Raw genomic sequence first — 19952 nt, forward strand, 5'->3', positions numbered from 1 at the left:
CACATGGCTGTGCTGTGTGTATATGTACGTATTTGAAATGATATGTAAATACTGTATTCATAAATAGTGTTTATGGTTACTTTAAACTGTATAGCTATGAATTTACATGCATGTACTTTGTGTTAAGGTGTGTTTTTGATTTCTGAGTCTATACAGGTGGAATTCATGTGGTAAATTTTACTCTCATGGATTGATTTATTCATTTTATGCCTTGGCTGGGTACATTATGCTCTCTAAAACATCTACATCAATTTTATAAGCCCCTCTCTTTTTTTTTTTTCCCTTAACTTTGTTCACTGAACCTCAATGTTGGGTATGTTTCCAGTCTTTTGCTAGAATTTCCTACCAAGTAATTCCTTTTTAAATATGGACCTGATTCGAGCCTAAAGTAGAGTGACTTTTCTGAATGTGACAAAGCTGCATCCTGGAGCACTAAAGTGCTAGGAACATGTCCTCAAAGGCTGGAGATCAGATCCCACGCCTATGGGTGGAGCACTCAGCATCCATCTATGCTCTGAAAGATTTATAATTGATGAACCTTACATTCTTGCCACTTCTAAGGAGAAAATAATTAAGACTTTAATCTCTGTACCTTAGGATCTGTAGTTCTGATCTGTCAGTTCTGTCTGGAGAGAATAGCATACATAGATGACATGGCTCAATTATTATGAAGTCATTATTTTTGTTTGTTTGTTTGTTTCTGATGGTCAGTTGTCATGATTCAGGATGGGGAGCCAATACCTGTACTTCACGCATATTTTTTCAGTTGCATTTTTGCAAGTCTGGAAGCCTTAAGACATATATGTATATGTGTATAAAATGTAAGTATATAAAAATAATGTTGTTTAAATATTTACATATAAAGCCAAGAGATTGGCTTTCTTCCCAGAATTACTGGAACTACCTTCCCCAGGAACATTTGGACTTGAAAAATCTCTACAGAAACACTTTTCTTCAAAAACTAAACAACTTGTGAAATGAGGGACTAGCTCTGCACCCTTAGCTGTTCATATTGGATCTGTTGTTTGGGGTGATGAAATGAGAGAGGGGAGAGACTCCTCTGCATGAGCAATACATTTCCAGTTAATTATGACAAGATGCTCTTTTATTATTCTCTCCGTCCACTTTCTTATTGATTTATTTTATGAGAGAATATTTATGAAAAAAAATGTATCTCAATAGGGATTTTTTTCATTGTTCTAGAACAGGTCCGTGCAGTGGAGTGCATCTGGGCCACATTTAGTCCAGAGGCAGCAGTTCCTGTCCAAGCAGCTGCAGTGCAGATGAACTGATCACTCAGAGCTTTACTGTCTGTTTACCCCTTGTCCAAACTGTATCTGTTGAGCTACCAGCAGAGAGACCACATTGTGAGTCTTCTGCCTGATGTGGAAGTGTAGACAACATCATTGTAAGGATACTGTGGAAGATTGGCAATGAATATTTCACATACGGAAGAAGGGTACCTTCATTCTGTTCAAGTTATTCTTCAATATGCATGGTATTCTTGGATAGGGACTATCCAAGAATCTAGACAGGAGATGTAAGGTGAGGATGGGAGTGCAAGAAGAATCTGAGCTTTAATATGAAGGTGCTAGAGAAAGATAAAGTTAATAAAGTATGTCAAGACACAGGGCATAGTGGTGAGAGAGAGTGGTGAAACAGAAAATGTTAACGATTTGCTCACTTGGGACACTGCTGTTCTAGGTTATCTGGAAGCAACCTAGAGCTGAGTCACTAGTAATGCAGACATTTAACACGTTTTGACACAGTTTGCAGTTTATGCATGTAACTTCAGCTATCTCTCAGAATCTGAAAACCTGTATTCTGAGACACTAACCAGGGATATTCCTGCTGAAGGCAGGACAGGCTAGCTGTCAAAGACAGTACTTTGTCTCCCACAAGTAGATTCCTCAAGAAGAGCTCAAAACACCTAGGCAGACAAGAACATGTTCGTACAGGGGAAGAACAATGCAGGATTAGGTGCAGCAGTATGATTAACTCCATGTTCCTCTCCAGACTTCCTCTGTTTGATGACTATGGATACTTCCTACTTCCTAGGATACATGTCTCTACCTTGCCCATCTTGATAATAAGGGTAATACAGGTTTCTGCATTCAAAATATATTGTGGGGATATATGGTATCCTGAGACATGTTGAAAAGGTGGAGCCAGCACTTTGAGGGAGGTGATCTTTGCCCTCTGCTCTGGTGAGACCACATCTGGAGTTATGCGTCCAGTTCTGGGCTCTCCAGTTCAAAAAGGATAGGGATCTCCTAGAAACAGTCCAGTGGAGGGTAATAAAGATGATTAAGGGCCTGGAGCATCTCCCATGTGAGAAAGGCATGAGACACCTTGGACTCTTCAGACTGGAGAAGGGAAGACAGGAAGGGGATCTTGTTATCTACAATGAGGGAGACAAGTCAATAGGAGTGGACTCTTCAGTGGCAAGCAACAACAGAATAAGGGGCAACAGGCACAAACACAGACACAGGAAGTTCCGTATAAGCATAAGGAAGAACTTTATTGTCAGAGTGGCAGAGCACTGCATAGGCTGCTCAGAGAGATGTTAGAGTCTCCTTCCGTGGAGATATTCAGGACCTGTCTGGACGCCTTCGTGTGCAAGCCATAGGGAATACTGCTTTAGCAGCGGGGCTGGATTCTATAATCTCTAAAGATCCCTTTCAACCCCTGCAATTCTGTGGTCCTCCTATTACATGTCTTCAGCAGTAGCACAGAGAGCTACAAGGAATCTGAAGTTGTGATGTGGAACGACCAGCATTTTCACTGACGATCTGAAAATAAATGATAATTTTTTAACTTGTATTCCTCAAGAGCTTGTGCCTCTTAAAAAAAAAAAAAGTTCTAAGAAATAATGTATGCCACAGTAAACTATTCCTAGAGCTAACGAACAGGCAATGGGACTAGCAGCTTTTGCTATTACCTACTGCTTATTATTGTTATTATTATTATTTCTTTTTAATTATGCAAAGTGCTAATCAGTTTGATTATGCACAGTGCTAATCAGGTTAATTATGCAAAGTGCTAATCAGTTGTTCTCTAAGCACATGAGGAGAGCAGAGGTGCTGGCAGTGAATGGTGGTTCTAGATGGGGGTAGTCACGGCAGTCATTCCTTATTAAAAGAGTAGGTGAGATGACAGGGGTTTTTACTTCCATTAAAAAATAAATAAAGAGAAGATAAAAGCAATGAGAGTGATAGTTCTGGTGGAGTAATGTCTTCTTTCACAGCAAGGCAGACTTTTATTCCAAGCTGGCTCACGCTGTTGGATAATTTCTGCTGGAGTTCGAGTGCACTGATTTGGGCAAATATATTGCAGAGGGGTCTTGTAATGGGTGCGATACAAGTACCCCCACTAGAGAAATTGAGATGCAAAACCAGAAAATCACAAATTAGAGGACTTTTTCAATCTAATGAGCACTCAACTTTTAGGAACTGGTAACTAGAACATCAATAATGTAACATGGATGGCACTTCTTCATGTATATGTAGGGTTGAATGTGTGAGTACTCATGTACTGCATGAACATTCAAATTGTATTTCGGTATAATACCTTTACCAACCATGGGAACATAGGGTGCCTTATCATTGGGAGTGTATGTTAAGCTGCCTTTTCTCTTTCTCCTTAGTGCTAATTTATAAATTAAAATTTTGTGTTCTGGTGAAATTGGATCTCTTCTCAATAAGCTGTGTTCTTCTGACAATTACTGAAGATTCAGTGTGCCCATTTTGCTGTGCTCAGTGTCTAATATCTAGCCACTATTTATTTGATTGTGTTTCACTATTGGTGTGGGATACATAAGCACCACTTTTTACAGTTAGTAATGGAGATGACATTCCCAGAGCAGAGAGCTACTCGCTCATAAAAAGTCGTGGGTAAAGGATCGTAAGAGATGATTTTGAAGTCATTAAAAGAAAAGATTAGCATTCTGTAAGGGCTTCAGTGGTAGAAGGTTATTGCATCAAGTGCAAAAGAAGTTTTCCTTGAAAAAGAAATCATTGTGGATGGTTAGCTAAGGGAAGTCATGGAAAAATTTGAAGTATATTTAAGGTAAGAGGTGAAGCATCAATATAGCTTAAACCAAAGCCTAAAAACTAATAATATTGCCTTCTTGGCATTGTGACTACTACATGAGAGAGAAGACACTCAAAACAAGTTTACTTCCAAGTGTATGGGCACAATTGCTCATCTGTTTTCATAGGTTTATTCTGGTTTTAGAAAGCTAAACCAGTGGTCTACTCTCAAGTCCAGTACTCTGTAGTTGGAATAGAAGAGTATGTGATCTAAGTGCTCAAAAGGATGTGCACAAGAAGCTAAGGTCTCAAATCTGCAGATGCTTTTTTCTCTGGTTGGAATCCTCTGAAGCTAGTGCAAAGCTTTGCATACACTAATAGTGAATCAGTTTGCTGTTACTCAAGATGCTGCTCTAAAAGAGCTCAGCCTGTTAGCCTCAGATCTGGATTTGATGTGTAGTAGCCCAAATTGCAAGCAGTTTCCATAGAATCACTATTCTGCTTTCATTTGTTGTCAGTGGCCCTGTTTCTGTTTACTTTTTCAGTACACTCCTCCCTCATCAACTCTTTGATGAGACACAATGGGAGAGTGTGTACAGTCAACCGTAGTTGGGGAAAAAACTCTGGCTTCTTCATGTGATCCCTTGGCATCATACAGCCTTCTGTGAGGCAGATCCTTGCTTTGATTGCTGTACCCAAAGAAATGCACAGTTGCACACAGATTTTTTTTTTTGTTTGTATTTTTTTAATTATTATTTTTGCCTTTTGGAGGCTGGGCTCCAAAATTGCACCAGGAAGAAGAGCATTTGTTTGAAAAGTATTGTGCTGCTTCAGGCATATTCTTTGTTATCAGCCAGATATTTTCAAATGGGAGTTTTACCCTTTGGAAATAAAATCTCACAGATTTTGTGCTAGTATTAGTTATTTCCCTATCTCCCCTATCTTCTACCAATTCAGAAGTTGTTGTATAGTTACAGGATACTTGCAAAGCCATTAGCATAAACCACACATTGTAGTATTTGTGTGGTACAACTGTAAGTCTACCTGAAGCATAATCATAAGCTGTGTTGCATTCCTCTATTTCAGATGCCTGGGCTTCTGATGGATTGCAGAGCTAGTCAGAAAAAAACACATTCTGCTCCAATTTTTTATATTTTTTTTGTAACCCTGCTAAGTTGCATTATCTTACTCTGCTTCTCTTCTCCTTGATAGTGAAACATGGATAATGATACGGACCTAACATGGGATGTGGGAGGAGTGCTAGAAGGCAAATGTATTATTTGCAAAGTGCTTTGATATCTCTGGATTAAAGGAGTTATAGAAGTGTGATGTATTATGGAGAGTTATCTGTGTTATTATGGAGCATCAGCAAATCTTGTGATCTTGAGTAAATTTGTGCAAGATAACGCAAAAATATTTTGTGTGTCTCCCTAAAAAGTGAAGCAAGTGGATGGAGGAAGCTCAGTTGCCTTGGCATTAGGATAATAGGTTAGCAACAAATGACAAAATCCAAGTAAAGAAACTGTGCCTGTGATTTAAAAAACAGGTCTCAAGTGAATTGAGGATTCACCTGTCTGTATGTGTTGCTGCAAAACTCCTTTTGCATCTTCTTGAGGGCCTGACCTTCAGAGGTGCGCACTAGCTGCTCTGTGGCTCACTAGAAGACGTCTGTTCATTGGCATTCACAGGACTGGGAGCTGAGGGGATTAATGACAAAAAGATCTAAAACATTCACTCTGACCTTTTAAAGTTACTGACCTGCATTCAGGTTACAAATGTACAGTGCTTCTCTCTCAAACTATAAAGGTTCTAAGTCAGTAACTCCATCAGGCTGGCACTTCCTTGTGCCCAGCTGCCTTGACTGGAACGTAGGAGCAAGAAAACTCACTGTGAACACGATTGTCTTATGGTGACACAAGTACGTGGAAGAAACCCCACTGACGTAAACTAACACACTGGCACTGTTTGAAAAGTTGTTTTGAATGTCTTCTCCTATTGAGCTTATGCAACGGAGATAAAAAAAAAAAAGCAACAAACCACAAAAAAACCACCATGTGTGGTGCAGCCAGGCTGAGTATTTTTGCTCCTACAAATGTTTATACATTCTCTGGTGGTTGTTTGTATTGCTGTTTGTTGACTGTAAATTCCAGACCTAGATGTTTATAATGTATACATTTGTAGGAGAGGTGCATGTTGGGGAATATGGTGAAGGTAATACTTTTTATGAACACAACCAAATGAATAGTGGATGGGTTTTTTTCTACTTCCAATGTGGTGAATTGACCTTTGTGCTCACAGTGAAAGAGAAGGCTGCTGCAGTAGGAGCTGTAGTGAAGTGGGACATTTTCTGCCCAAATAAAGGCAGGGAGTTGCACAAGAAAGACCACCTCAGATCTGTCAGGTAGGAATCTAGTTAGGTTATGTTTGCTTCCAATTAATAATCAAGTCTGTCTTGCTCTCAGTTTCATTGGTGGTGATGATGAGGATGATGTGTTTTGTTACTGATGACAAAATTACTAATTGCAGAGACCTCTGTAACCCCTCTGCTTTGGCTCAGTTTCTCTCCCTGGCCTTTCAGCAAACTTTCCTCTCTTTCACAACTGCTGTTGTCAGCATCTCAGTATCTTGAGTAGTGGGAGTGTATAGAAAATTTGGGGAGCTGATGAATGCATTTCTGTCCTCTAAACTGAATGGACATAGCTTCCGAAACATAACATTACATTAAGGAAGTGTTCAGCTTAATCAGTCTGCATTTTTCTGGATGAGATGTGATTTTTTTCCTTCAACTCCTGTTTCTGTTGTATTTGTACAAGTCAAAATGATAAGTTTCTGATGCTCCAAACTGCTTAAAGCCTACGTGATGCTTTCCTTTTTGCTCCATCTCATGCACGTTCTCTCCTTTTGTTATAGCAGCCTCTCTCATTTGCTTAGAAGTTTGACTGAGTTTTAACCATTTGTAGTTAATGTTATAAGCTTTAAACGTAACTTTCAGTGAGGACTTCCAGTGTGAGCTCACTGTTCAGAGGTCTGATACCAGTCATTTTGCCCTTTCTAAAACAGTATAATAGCACCTTTTAAGACTTCTTAGACCTTCATGGTTTGTTCAAAATGAAGCTTTGAAAAGAATCAATGACCTTTGTGTCGTTTTTTTTTTCCCCCCTTTCTTGTCAGTTGTGCATCTTGCAACCCTGATAATAGCTGTTTTGTGAAAATAAGGAGGTTTCTACTACCATTATCAGTTTCTTAATGAACTTGACAGAAGGAGGTCTGTCAGGGGAGTCTTAAGGCTGTCAACCTGTTGATGGTCACAGAGCACTGATCTGTCAGAGTATAGTACATTCTCTTTTTCAGTTATGTACTTAAAAATCCAGGGAATTAAATACACTAGCTAAGCAAGGTGAAAGAGTATTTCACTTATCTGAAGTCAAATGCGTGAATGCTAGATTTGAAGCCGACTGAGCAGCCTTCATTTGACTTCCCTCTGCTTTTGCGCTCATTAATTATATGATCGCATTCTGTTTTCTGTGGGAACCAGTCTTCTCTTACTACACCTAATGGACGTGGCTGAGAAAGAATATAGGTTCCTTAGTGGGAGGCTGTTTTCTGTAAGATCAATTGCTTTGCTGCAAACATTGAAAAATGCTTAATAAATGAGGCAGGAGAAAGCTGAGAAAGAACAGATTCTTAAGTTATGGTGCATTTGCATATGCTTGAAGAAAAAGTGCTTGAATTGAGTTGCTTATAAAATCAGACACCTATAGGTGGGCTACAAATAAACCTAGTGTTTCTGCGTTCTCTTACGAGTTCACTGGGGCTCCTTTTAATTCTTCTACTTCAATCCTTTTAAAACATTCTGTTTGTTTCCCTAAGATGTGGGGTTGGGGGGGAAGAGGTAGTAGCAGCCTGCAATGTGATTGTGTACCTGCAAAATGAGAGAGAAGGTAAATGACACTCCCTTGCCAAAATAGCAGTTCCCAAGATTTTGGCTTTCATTCGGTAGAAAATACACTATGTTTCACGTTACTAAGAAAAGTGGGCACAACTCTCTCTTCCTGACACTTCAACAGTTGTGTTGGCGATGCTGCTCTGTGCAGAACTGGGCCAGGTTAGTTCTCTAAGCACTGGGAATTCAGCTGTTTTCTTGTGCATTTTTCTTTTCATATTTTATTACCATAAGGAGAACACAAAGAGTGCTTGTTTCTTTCCTTCTCTCTTTTTTTTTTCTCTCTAGTTGACACAATCAGTGTTATTTGAAGGAAAAAAAAATTGCACTCAGAATGGGAAATAGGGTGGGAAAATGTAATAGGATCTGCAAATCTTTTCTGTGTTGTCTGAGTAAATGGGAGCTGATGAGAGATGCAGCACAATGAGGGCTAGGGAATGCTAACTGAACTGGTATATAAAGATTGTTTCATTTTGCTTCATTTCATTTTACTGTATTGAATTTGAAAAGGAAAATTGCGACGGACATGAAAGTTTGCAGTGGAAACACCTTGGGTTTCTGTACCCTTGACATGAACCTGGGCAAACATGAAAATGAATGTTAAATAAAGTGGTGCATGAATTTTGTAGGTGTGCTTCTGAAGCTACTTTTTGAAGAATGCCTTTCCAGAAGCAGCAACTCTGCCTTTGGGTTATTGTGCTGTTTCCGTTCTTAATCTTTTATTGTCCACTTTAGTTACCAATTAAGGAAAGGTTTGAGGTTTTTGGTCCTTCTGTTTTGTTTTTCTTTCTTTTAATGAGCCAAGACTGTGCTGATTCCCAGACATGTATTTTGCAGGATTATATGAAGGCATCATTTTTTTTTTTTCATGCAGGCTTTCAGGAAGACGAGAATGGGATTCTTTACCCTTTTTTACCCATATGTAAGGTTCATCTTGAATTTCTAAATGAATTTAATGCAGGCTAGGGCAGAACTTTGAGAAATTCAGCCCTGGGTGTGATACTACTACAGCGATGCACTCATCACTGGACAAATTTTACTTCTTGTGTTAAAAGCTGTAGTGTTTTTATCTAACTGGAGTGGGTGCACATTGCTTGCTGACGGGAAGAGCTGTAGTTAAAATCATATGCAAGTCAGTTCAGTCTGAAAAGTTGTCTTTTGCATACTATTATGCTGCTTTAGGGATGGATGATTTTGAAAAAACCTGTGAGGGTAGCATTTTTGGTTTTTTTTCTAAGTCAAAATCTGTCGTGGAGGTCTGAAATAAGGTAGCATGAACAGCAAATATTTCTGCATAAAATTTCCAACAGCACAGATTATAAGATTTGAGTCTTATTTAGGAGCCACAACTCTGTGAAATATCTTTGATGATAAAACATTTAAAGATAAAGCCTTTTTGTTTTTCTTTTTTCCTCACAGATCTGTTTTTAAATAAGTGAATCAGTGTTCAGAATTAGGATTCAGCACTCTGGCTTCAGAGTCCACCTGATGCGATCCCAAGGCAGGTCCATGTCATGAGCAGATTTAAGCTGTTGCCTTAAAAAAAATTAAAAAAAAATTAAAAAAAAAAAAAAAAGTAATTTTATGAGATAGTCATGCTTGGCAAGTATTTACCTGGTGATCAGTTTGTTTTTGATGCTGATTTCCTTACCAGTGTCCCCAAGGCTGAAGTAGCATTGGTGAGCAAGGAAAGAGAACTAAAGGGGATTGATTTTGCTTTTCTACCAGAAAAAAAATTAATTTAATGGTATTGTGTAGTAAAGTTTCTGCCACTCTGATGGCAAGGGAGAGATTGTGTTATTTTTATGTATCCTTCTCGTAGCCATCACTAGACAATGCCACTCCCTTGTTAGCTGAGGTCAGGCAAAGGGCAGAGGTATCTATAGGGAAATGACTCTTTCTGGGTGAGACTCATTCCAAAGAGCATCTCTTGAACTCGGTATCTAAAATCTGTGTGTCATCAAGTGCCATGGATTCATGTGGCCTATTTTTGCTTTCTTTTTCCCTGGTTGCAGTTTTGAAAGTGGAAGGATTTCCCACTCTATAGACATGAACAGTTAAATCTTGGATACCAGAAGAAGAGTGAGGGGAAAAAAGTTCTCCTCTTCTCTGTGAGTGAGTATCCCATGGAAGAGGAGGCAGTGTTCCCACTGTGATGAGTAGGTGTAATGGCTAGACAGCTGTAGGGACAGGTCTGAGAATTTAAAAGCTTGCTGAAATCCAAAGAGGTTTGGTGTTTCTTAGGGGGTGGGATGAAGAAAAATGCTGTGTAGCAACCAATCTTTTCTACCAATTATTTTAGTCTAAATCTTTATCCTGTGCAGTCTGAATAGCTATCCTATTTCATATCCAACAGTAATTCAAGGAATATTCTTTTTAGCAGAATAAACAAATTTTTTCTGCTTGACATGGAAATGCTTGTACTAGTAAATTTCCCAGGCAGCTTATTCTCCCCTCCCCCCAATATTGTTTTGTCTGATTATACAACCTTGAAAGTTTAAAATCGACTGGTTTACTGTAAGAAGCATTAAGTAAATGCAATCTCTCTGTTTTTAATAACACTAGCTCAAATTTCATGTGAGATCACACTAGTCCTCCAGTGTAATTAAGTTTATAGTTTTCTTATGCACTTCAAATGCCTGTGATGTGCAGTTAATAGTATTTTTCAGACAAGTATTAGGACACCTCAGCAGCGATGCCAATGTGGGCTGGTGTCTATCAGCAGTGCAGACACCACAAAGTAATGGAAATTGCAAGACACTCTGCTATAATTTGTCTAAAAATATGCATGACAGCAAAGCTTTTTTTTTTTTTTTTTTTTTTTTTTTTTTATACCTGAGTTGAGAAAGTGGTAAGGCTCTGAAATAGAGTGAAGCTTCATAAATGAGTTGGACATGAAACAAGATTTTAAAGTTTGGCTTGAAGTCCAGCATTTATTGAGTCTGAATTATCTGAAGTATGGCTGAATATCAGAGATGTTCTGCATCTTGGATTTTGTATCATGACTGTACCAGAAATATGATTTCTGCTTCATAAATTTTAACTTTAAGGTGATAGAAAGCTGTATAGGGAATTTTGGAATAAAATTTCTATGAACTTTTCCTCAACAAGTATATATATGTATGTGTGTGTATATATATATATATTTAAACATATAAAGGAATCAATATATTCAGCACAAAGGCATTCTTTTCTATTTCTAAAGAAACAAAATTATAGTAAAGATATCTATGTACTCCAGTGAAATGAGCTGAAGTTATTGAAACAAACAAAAAAAATGTTGTTTTCCTTCCCACCCCATTAAAACAGTTTGATTTTTATTTTCAAATACTTTGAATGATAAAGGCCAACAGTTGAAATTTTAAGGAGCTTTTTTGTTGTCGATGTTACTCCAAACTGGCACACTTGTCGAATGCTGTGCGTTACAGTCATACTCTGGACACAGAATTGGATTTGAGCCTGCAGCGTGTGCCACAGTGCTGTACCTTAGAAGAACACCCGATTGTTCTGGTATCTTGGAAGGTCTGGGTCTAAGTCTACAGCACCAGGGATGTGGGAGTGGTGAGACCCCCGTGCACTTGGTTGTGCGTAGAAATGTTGGAACTGAGCTCCTGGTCATCTTCTGAAATGATTGCCTCTGTTATATCAGGGCTTTGAGGAGTCTCTGTATTCATGCTAAAGTTCACACTGATAAACACACTCTCCTCCTCCAGCAAGCTGGAGTAGAGCTTGTTTCGGCAAAGTTTTTAAAGGCATAGCTAAGACCAATAGCTAGTGTGTGGGGCAGCTTCTCAGTGGCTGCCTTTTAAGTTCATGAGCTAACTCCTATGCAATGCTTAGGCAAGCTGTGTGTTGTGGGGACTGCAGATCTGTGTAATCTCTGGCAAGGAGCCATAAACTAGCCGTTCCCTTCCTTTCCTGAAACAGCACATGCAAATGCTATCCAACTGTTTATTTTGTTCATGCAAATTTTTGCCCATGCAAATTTAAGCTGCAGGTTTTATTCGTTACACGTAAAGAGGCTGGAATGTTCTTTGAAATGGGGAATAATAACAGCGAGAGTTAAGCAGCACCGTCTCTTTCTGTTTTCTCCTTAATCAAAGTAACGTGGCACAGACTTCAGTGAGGCTGCTACTTCAGTGAGGACTGCAGGATTTGGCCCAACAGGTATTAACCCATATCAATCTTCCGGGGAGCTTTCTTTGCCTGGTGTCTGTGGTGTCTGCCTTTTAGGAGGACTGCTGGGGGCAGGGAACGAAGCGAATAGGACAGGCTATTGGAGAACCTGCTGTGGCATCAACTGCCCATCGCTGGCTGGGAACTGTGAGCTGACATTTGAGAGAACATGCTTTATATGAGAAAGTGATGAGTGAATAGAAATTAAAACAAAAGGATTGAAAACAGAGCTGTAATCAATCTATTCCAGTATCTCAATAAACCAGGGACATTTTTTTCACAGCAAATTTGGGGCAGATATCAGGGCAAGTGCCACAGTGCCAGGGTCTTCCCCCTCTTTCCCTCCCCTTACATTGTATCTACATTTGGAAGGTGGATGGTGCTGACTCATAAATTAAATTGGAGTAGTACATACAGTGTATATATATTTCTGTCACTTTGTCTCAAATTAAACAGGAACCTTCTCCCCTGACAAGATGATAGAAAAGTTAATTGCTCGCCCTGGCTTTAAATTGGAATTTGAATTTGCAAAATGCTAAAGGTTTATGAGATCTAAATCATGAGGAGCTTAAATTACATTCCTGTGATAAAATATTAATAAATCAATTAAAACATAAGCCGAGTATAATATTACTTTTTTTGTAGGAACCTCGAACACAATAATTCATTAGAGTGTGCAGTAACAATTATTGTATCTTTTTTAATTTTCTTTTTTATTAGTTTTTTTTTTTTTTTTTTTTTCTTTTTTTTTTAATGGGGGAAACAGCAACATCAGATGGGAAAGCACCACACAATGGTGGAATATTATCCTGATACCACATCTAGCCATCTCCTAGTAACAATGCACATGCTTACAGAAGCATCTAAGCACCCCTCACTACATACATTATACTGTGGCTCCCACATAAAAAGATGCATCCCCTAAAAGTCAGAGGCTATTTCCCCCTTTTGCAGTGTGGAAAAGAAGGGTGGCTGTATAGAAAAAAGGGAAGTGATCATACTGCTCCTGCTTTTTTTCCTCTTTCTTTTTCCAGACTCTTTCCTTACCATTTTATTATTCTCTTCCCATTTTCCTTTCCCTTCCTGGGTCTGAGATCGGTAAGATTTCAGTGTAAAAAAACTGAAAAAATGCACAGGTTTTTCTGTAAAGCTGGCCTGAGTTTCGTGCAGGGGAAGCCTAGGCTGCAGTGGATTTTGTTACTAGCTTTTCAGTTACATTACGAACAGCTCTCACAGCTCTAATCTTTACATAACCCATTTCTGCGTACTATATAAAGAGCACTTCAGGCACAGTATGAAACTTAGTTATTATTTGAGGAAGGCGGTGTTATGCTAGCTCAGCATGCATTTCTTATATGCAAACATTAATACACAAGGAATGCAATTATTATATATACCTACACACCTCTAGTGCCTGTCAAGGTGCGGATTCCTTAGTCAAGTGCTTTTTACCTTCTGAGAAATGACTGGACTGCACGGTTTATCCAGCTCTGCTTGGTAAAGGGTCTAATTGCTATCATTACATTATTTGTGTTGCATTCTTGAAATGTTATTTAGTACAAATTACATGGTAGTGCCAAATTGGCAGCTCAGCGGACTGATGCCTGCTGCATACGTTCATAGCGTAGGTGCTGTGGACCCTGCCTGCCCAGTGCCCAGGCATTGTTAGTGCTGGCAAATTGACCACGTAGCCCCCTGGTTTTGCTCATGTGGGCTGCTGGACTTCTCCTTGGTGCGCTTTCTCCTCCCTCTGTGTGGAGGCAGAAGTGTTTCTGACTAGATGAGAGAGATTGAGCAGAAGCTCACGTTGGGCTCTGCGCTTAGGGCAAGCAGCCTGTGGAGGAGGCCTACGGATGAGAAGGAAGGAGTGCATAGCTGCTGTCCCTCTCTGCCTGCTAGCAGCCTGCAGCCATCTCGCTTCCAGCAGCGGGGCAGCTGCTGTTGGCCAGCTGAAGGCAGTTAGGGATGGAGTACGCAGCCAGAGGAGATCCAGGAGCAGGTGGCTGTTGCTCCTGGCCACCTGTCTAAGGAATGCTTTCTGGTGCTGCCCTGAAGCCATGCAGGCACTGGTTTGCCCTAGGCATGGGATTCCACACAACACTCAAGGCCATCCCTGTGGGGAGAAGGGAACTGGGCGTTCTGGAGTCTACCTTACTATGCTCCTGCCTGTCCTTGCCTGGGGGTGACTTCATCTGGTAATTAACCTCAAGTTTCTACAGACTTCTCCATTTGCTGTCCCTCTGCTGACGAGGCCAGTTGGAGTCTGTTGTAATGACACAGGCTATAATAAAACTTTGTGTTTCTGAGCACACGTACTGTGTCACTACTGCTAAGCTGTTCATCAATATTGAAGACCCACTTGTTAGTTTTCATATCTATTGCTTTTCATTATCCTTTTTTTAAAAAGGGGACAAGGAAAAAGTTATTTCCCACCAGCTGTCAGGGCAGCACAGCAGGCAAGTAGTGAAGATCCCATTAGCCTGTATGTTTTCCAGCAGCCCACCCTCTGAACCTCGCCAGAATCGGAGGAATGCCAAAGATAACTAGTCCTGTCCACAGGAAAGTAGAAGGAGATTGTTTAAGCTTGTTTTTTGTAGACCATTGAACAGCTATCAGGTATGATTAGGTTTTTGTGTTTACTGTGAGTAACACTGTGTTTTAGTGAGCTAGCATTTAAATCACAAAGCTATAACTGAGGGCTTGCTATCACTAGAATGGTCTGATCTTTATTATGATTTCTTTAGCAGTAAACTATTGAGATCTCACCTGGTGTTGACTCACCGCATATGATAATTACATGTACTCAATAGTTTCCGTACTTCACAACTACTGGGTTAGAGTGTGGCTGAATCTTTGTGAGCATTTCTGTAATTTTTTTTTTAATTGATTAGTGGAAGTTGATGTGGGTGTAGGGAGATGTTGCAGACTTTTCTTGCATACAGAGATGATTTCTAACAGTAGCTAATGGAACTTTTAATGCCAACTTCTTTGTCAGTGATATCTTTCTGCTCATGAAAGGACTTGCAGTAGGACAGCGCTTTCTTGTGTCATGCCATCTTTGCTGGGTAGAAAACAGACTGGATACTTGAAAAGGTGAGTTGATGTTTATGTATCAGCTCCTAAAATGGAAAGGAAGGGCCTGAACTGGCCAGTGACAGTGCAGATGATAGACTGTACAGCTTTGTCCCATCACAATTGGTTTTTTGCTTCTGCCTTGGGAAGACTTCCATCCTTGTGGATGGCAGCTTTTGTCAGTTTCTATGTCTGCTGGGGGCACTGAGGAGCACCGAGACTACGGTAAACACGATTTGGCTCCCGAGAGCTTATAATCAGGCTTACTTGTGCTGAGACAGAGATTGCTCTATTGCAGTGCCAGGCCTCTAGCAATACCAACTGTTAAATAATAAACAGGCCCTGCTTCTTGGCAGCGCCTGCCTGCCCTGCTGCCCTCGCCAAACGCTGCGCTTGTTTCTGGGCCTACCTGCCCACCTGCCTCCTGAAGCGCAGCCCTGGCGTTTGGTGTAGGTGGAAGCGGTGCAGAGACATCAGTCTGTGTCTAATCTGCTTACTTTATTATTCTTCTAGGACCTCGGGTGATATAGCAAACATGCAGTGCTTTGGCAGCACTAACAGTGGCTTTGCTGCCATTCTAGATAATATTACAGACTTTACCTGATGCATGGGATGTTTTTCTTCTCTCTGTTCATCTGCCTGTTCTTTAAGTTGTTTTTTTTTTGTAGGTTTGGTTAGGGCGAAATGGAATATTAGGGCTGCTGGGAAGGACTAATTGCTCCTTAATCAGCTTTGTTTTTTCCTGTGAATCAAAAATAAAGTGGCTTGTTCTCCTGGTGACAGAATGGTGTTTGTCATCTTACTACATTGAAAAGTATTACCTAACCCTTTTCCTGTTCTTTATGATTAGAATGGGCACTGGAATGAAGAACTTTTATTTTTTTTTTCCTTTGCGAATTAAGGGATTCCATTGTGAAAAACAAGTCTGCCAGTGGGGGAGAAAAAATATTGCATCCAACAAGCCTGTATTCTTCTATTTTGGGGATTTTTGTAGTTTTCCTTTAATTTTGTTCTTACTGTGTACATGGTGCACGTGGAAGACGGAATGTCCTATTTTATGCAGAGGAGAAGTTTGAGAGCTTGGAGATAAGTTAAGAAAAATATTATGATATTGTGAAGAGGAAGAGATTATATTGCAGAGTTAAAATATAACTGCATGAATAGATTAGAATGTACATATTAATTTCCCCTTCGTTCTCTAAAACCTTGAGTGGAACACAAGCCAGAATTTTCACTTGGTGGGATAATGATATATTTTTTTTTAAAATCCATATATGAAATGAATTTTAAACATAATCTTATTTTTCCCTCATATAATTAAAAATTGCTACATTTTCAGTCAGCTGAAAACTTTCTATGTTTTTGCACATGTAGCCCATCTCTGAAGGAATTTTCTGAACTGTAGATTAACCATGGCATGGATGCTGAGGAAAAAAATTCCTTTTTTTTTTTTTCCCCCCCCCAACAAATTTTCACTATGAAAACTAGTATTTCCTGAAAGTCTGGAGGGAATTCTATCATATGATTTCCTGTCAGCTCCATTTGAAACTCCACCCTCCTATGGTAATTGTGGCAGGTGGCAAATAGAGGGAAGCAAATGTAATTAGTAACCAGACCTGGGAGCATTGCCCTGTCACTAGGTTTTCCTAGCAGCGCATTGCTTTGCCATTACACGTCTCAGAACTCTTCGAAGCCTTTGCATTATCTGTGTTGAGTTTAAAATAAATGCATGAGGGTAAGGTCTGTGGATCACTGATGCTAATCTCTCTTAAAATATGGAATGCTTTATATCCATATTGATTATGGATATTGAAAATGGATATCTATAACTAGAGATGTGTATAATAGGTAAATAAATATGACTGTCAAAGGTCAATCACTGAGTCATGTTAAATGCTATAGGATAAGATGGAAAAACTCAAGCTTAATGGAATTTTCAAAATGCCTAAATGTCTTACTGTGATACATTTGAGCATTTCTGATTTTTTTTAAAAATTATTATTATATCTGTGTTTATTTGTTTTTAATAATCCCCAGAGCATTTGGCTGTTTGATGTGATCTATGTTGAGACTTCAGCAAAGTCTTGTACTATGTGTCATTTACTTGGGTAGGAGCAGGTCTTTATGGACGATCATTTGATTTATTCTTAATGGGTATAAGTTGGAGTTCGGTGCTTCTGAACGTCTTCGGAATATGGGAGAAAGAGTAGGTAATGAAATTCTTGGTTGAGCTTTTTTTCTGAAATGTGTAAAATTTGCATAGTTTGAGACTTTTTTTTTTTTTTTTGTAAGAGTGTTGAAGCAGTGCCAACAGATAATTTTTAGGAGGCTAAATCAGGGCAGCTACAGGTATGCAGGGAGAGGCACTCAGGAGATTAATGAAGCGCCTTTGCAGCTGCTATTGTAGAAGCTGGAAACCTTGTTTCATTAAGCAGAAAAATAAACTACAGAAACAGAAGACTCCCTCTCCTTCTTTCTGAAAGTGTTTCCTTTCTTAAAATGCACATTTTACTCCAGTGGGAAGAGTCTTTTCTTACTGCTGACACACTCCTTAAATCATATTGTTTTCAGGCAGTAGATAAGAGTGAGTGGATGAGTGACATTTGCTGGTAACTGTAACTAAAACATAGTTTTAGTGACATCAAAAAAAAAACTATTGCATTTATGAGCTGAACCATTTACTGCAGGTAGAAGGGAAAATTCAAAACTGGAGTTAGCAACAGAACCTCTCATTTCTTGCACTGCCTTTAGCTGTCCCATCTTAGGATGGGATTTATTTAAAAAATGCATTTCATCCAAAGAGGTGTCTGCTGAGTAACTGGTCAAGAGAATTGCTTCTACTAAATATAGGCTGCAGGGAGCTGTAGAAGAGGTTCAGTAGGTGGTGCTGTTCCCTTGAAGCCAGTTCTGATGCTGGGCCTGGAAGAATGTACAAGGGGTACATATTCCAAAGATCCAGCCTTCAGGTAGAACCTGAAAAGCTAGCAATTTATTGCCATAAAAACCTTGCTTATGCTTTTTGTTAGCTGTAGTCGTGTTGGAGGCATATTTAAACTTTTGGGATAATGGGGATGGGAAATAACAGTACAGGATAAAATGCAGTGCTATCTGATATGTACTTGAACTTGAAGCTTGAAGAAAGTTTCATGGTCCATGAGTTCTAGGAGTTATAACTGGAAGAGGAGGGAAAAAGAAAAGGAAACAAAAAAAAAAAAAGTTGAGTGTAACAAACCAGTGACTATGAACTGAGAGATTTTTCGTAGTTGTGTGGAAAGCATTCTTTCAGGTTGCACTGGATTTGGCCAAGAACAAGACAGGGTTGAATCTAGAAGCAGACCCAGTGAGAAAAGCAAACATTCCAGAGCTAGGAGTTGTTTGACTGTGAACTCTCAGCGATGGCTTTTCATTGAGCTATGTGCTAGTGGAATAAATAAGAAAGAAAGCAGTGCATTTTTCAGAAGATATGACCAGTATATTTCCAAGCTGTCTCCAGGTATTAGAATTCTTTCTCTCAGAAATCTTCAGAATTATCAAAACTGGTTGCGCAGTGCTGGATGTATGCATATCTTCTGTGATAGTACCCCTTTGTTAAGGTTGTTCATAAAGAATGTTCTAATTAGTTTTGGAGGTAACATAAAATGTAACACCAGAAACTTACTTTTATATGGTTTGAGGTTAGAAAGGACCATTGGATCATCTGTTTTGACATTTTCTGTGTCACAAGCTGTTATTTTTGCGCAGTCATCCCTATTTTGAACATGGTTATGCAGAGACAGCATCTCTCCATCTTGAAGCTATCAGGTTAAAGCTCCTCCCTTCCATTGGTAATTTTGTTCCAGTGGCTAATTCTTTTGCTGTTTAAAAATGTGGGATTCGTTTCTGGTTTGATTTGACTTTTTCTTTCTTTCTTTCTTTCTTGGCATCACGTTCCAGACTTTGGTTCTTGTTATGCCTTTCTTCACCCGATTGAAGATCCCTTCAGAAAACAATGCAAAAAAGAAAAGTAAGAATGCCTTCCCAAACTTACCCACTACCTCCTGTTTATGCCTCCAGGGATTGCGTTAGCTGTGTTCGCCACACTGCACTGGGTGTTCTTCTGCAGTTGTTTACTTGCTGTGACCTCGAACTCTTTTTCAGAATCACTCTTTTCCAGGATGTCCCCACACCCAATCCTGTAGATACAACATTCTCCTTTTTCTTTAGCATGTGCCATGCTAAATGGCGTTTCAGTTGAAGGAACTGCACTTTGTGCAAATGACTGATTGTTCACACCCACAGGTGCCCTCTTCTCCTGATCTTTTATCAGTCTACCTGTTTTTGCGTCACCTGGAAATTTTTATCAGCAGCGCTTTTATAGCTTACGAATCATTGCTTTAAAATGCTGGATAATGTTGGGGGTTATTACACTTTAACCTGAATCTTACTCTGGATTCCTCTCATTGAAGATTCTTTAAGTAACATTTCTTCTGAGGGTTTCCATTAGCTGTTAAGCCATTCAGCATGTGCTTTCGTTGACAGAGATGGAATGCTATGCAGTTGGTGCTAAGTTAAGTGCTTATAGAACTGGAAAGGGTATTACATGTATACCTCTATGTTCAGTAAATGTATGTGCTTAACAGAAAATGAAATCAGGTTTGTAACTTCCATGTGGCTGTGAATAAAATGCACTAGCCCTAGTGACCTCAGACAGAGTGGGGAAGGTCTCCAAATGGAACTTTAAGAAGTCCCAC

The 19952-nt window shown here is 39.5% G+C and overlaps 1 long non-coding RNA gene across 3 annotated transcripts in view; it reads left to right on the forward strand.

Moving 5' to 3' along the window:
- Positions 1–19952, forward strand: part of LOC122156370 — a 389162-nt gene that overhangs the window by 93037 nt on the left and 276173 nt on the right. The window lies entirely within an intron of this gene.

The sequence above is a fragment of the Centrocercus urophasianus genome, unplaced genomic scaffold, assembly GCF_019232065.1.
Source record: "Centrocercus urophasianus isolate 14NV4802_14NV808 unplaced genomic scaffold, USGS_Curo_1.0 seq_12, whole genome shotgun sequence".
Classification (NCBI taxonomy): domain Eukaryota; kingdom Metazoa; phylum Chordata; class Aves; order Galliformes; family Phasianidae; genus Centrocercus; species Centrocercus urophasianus.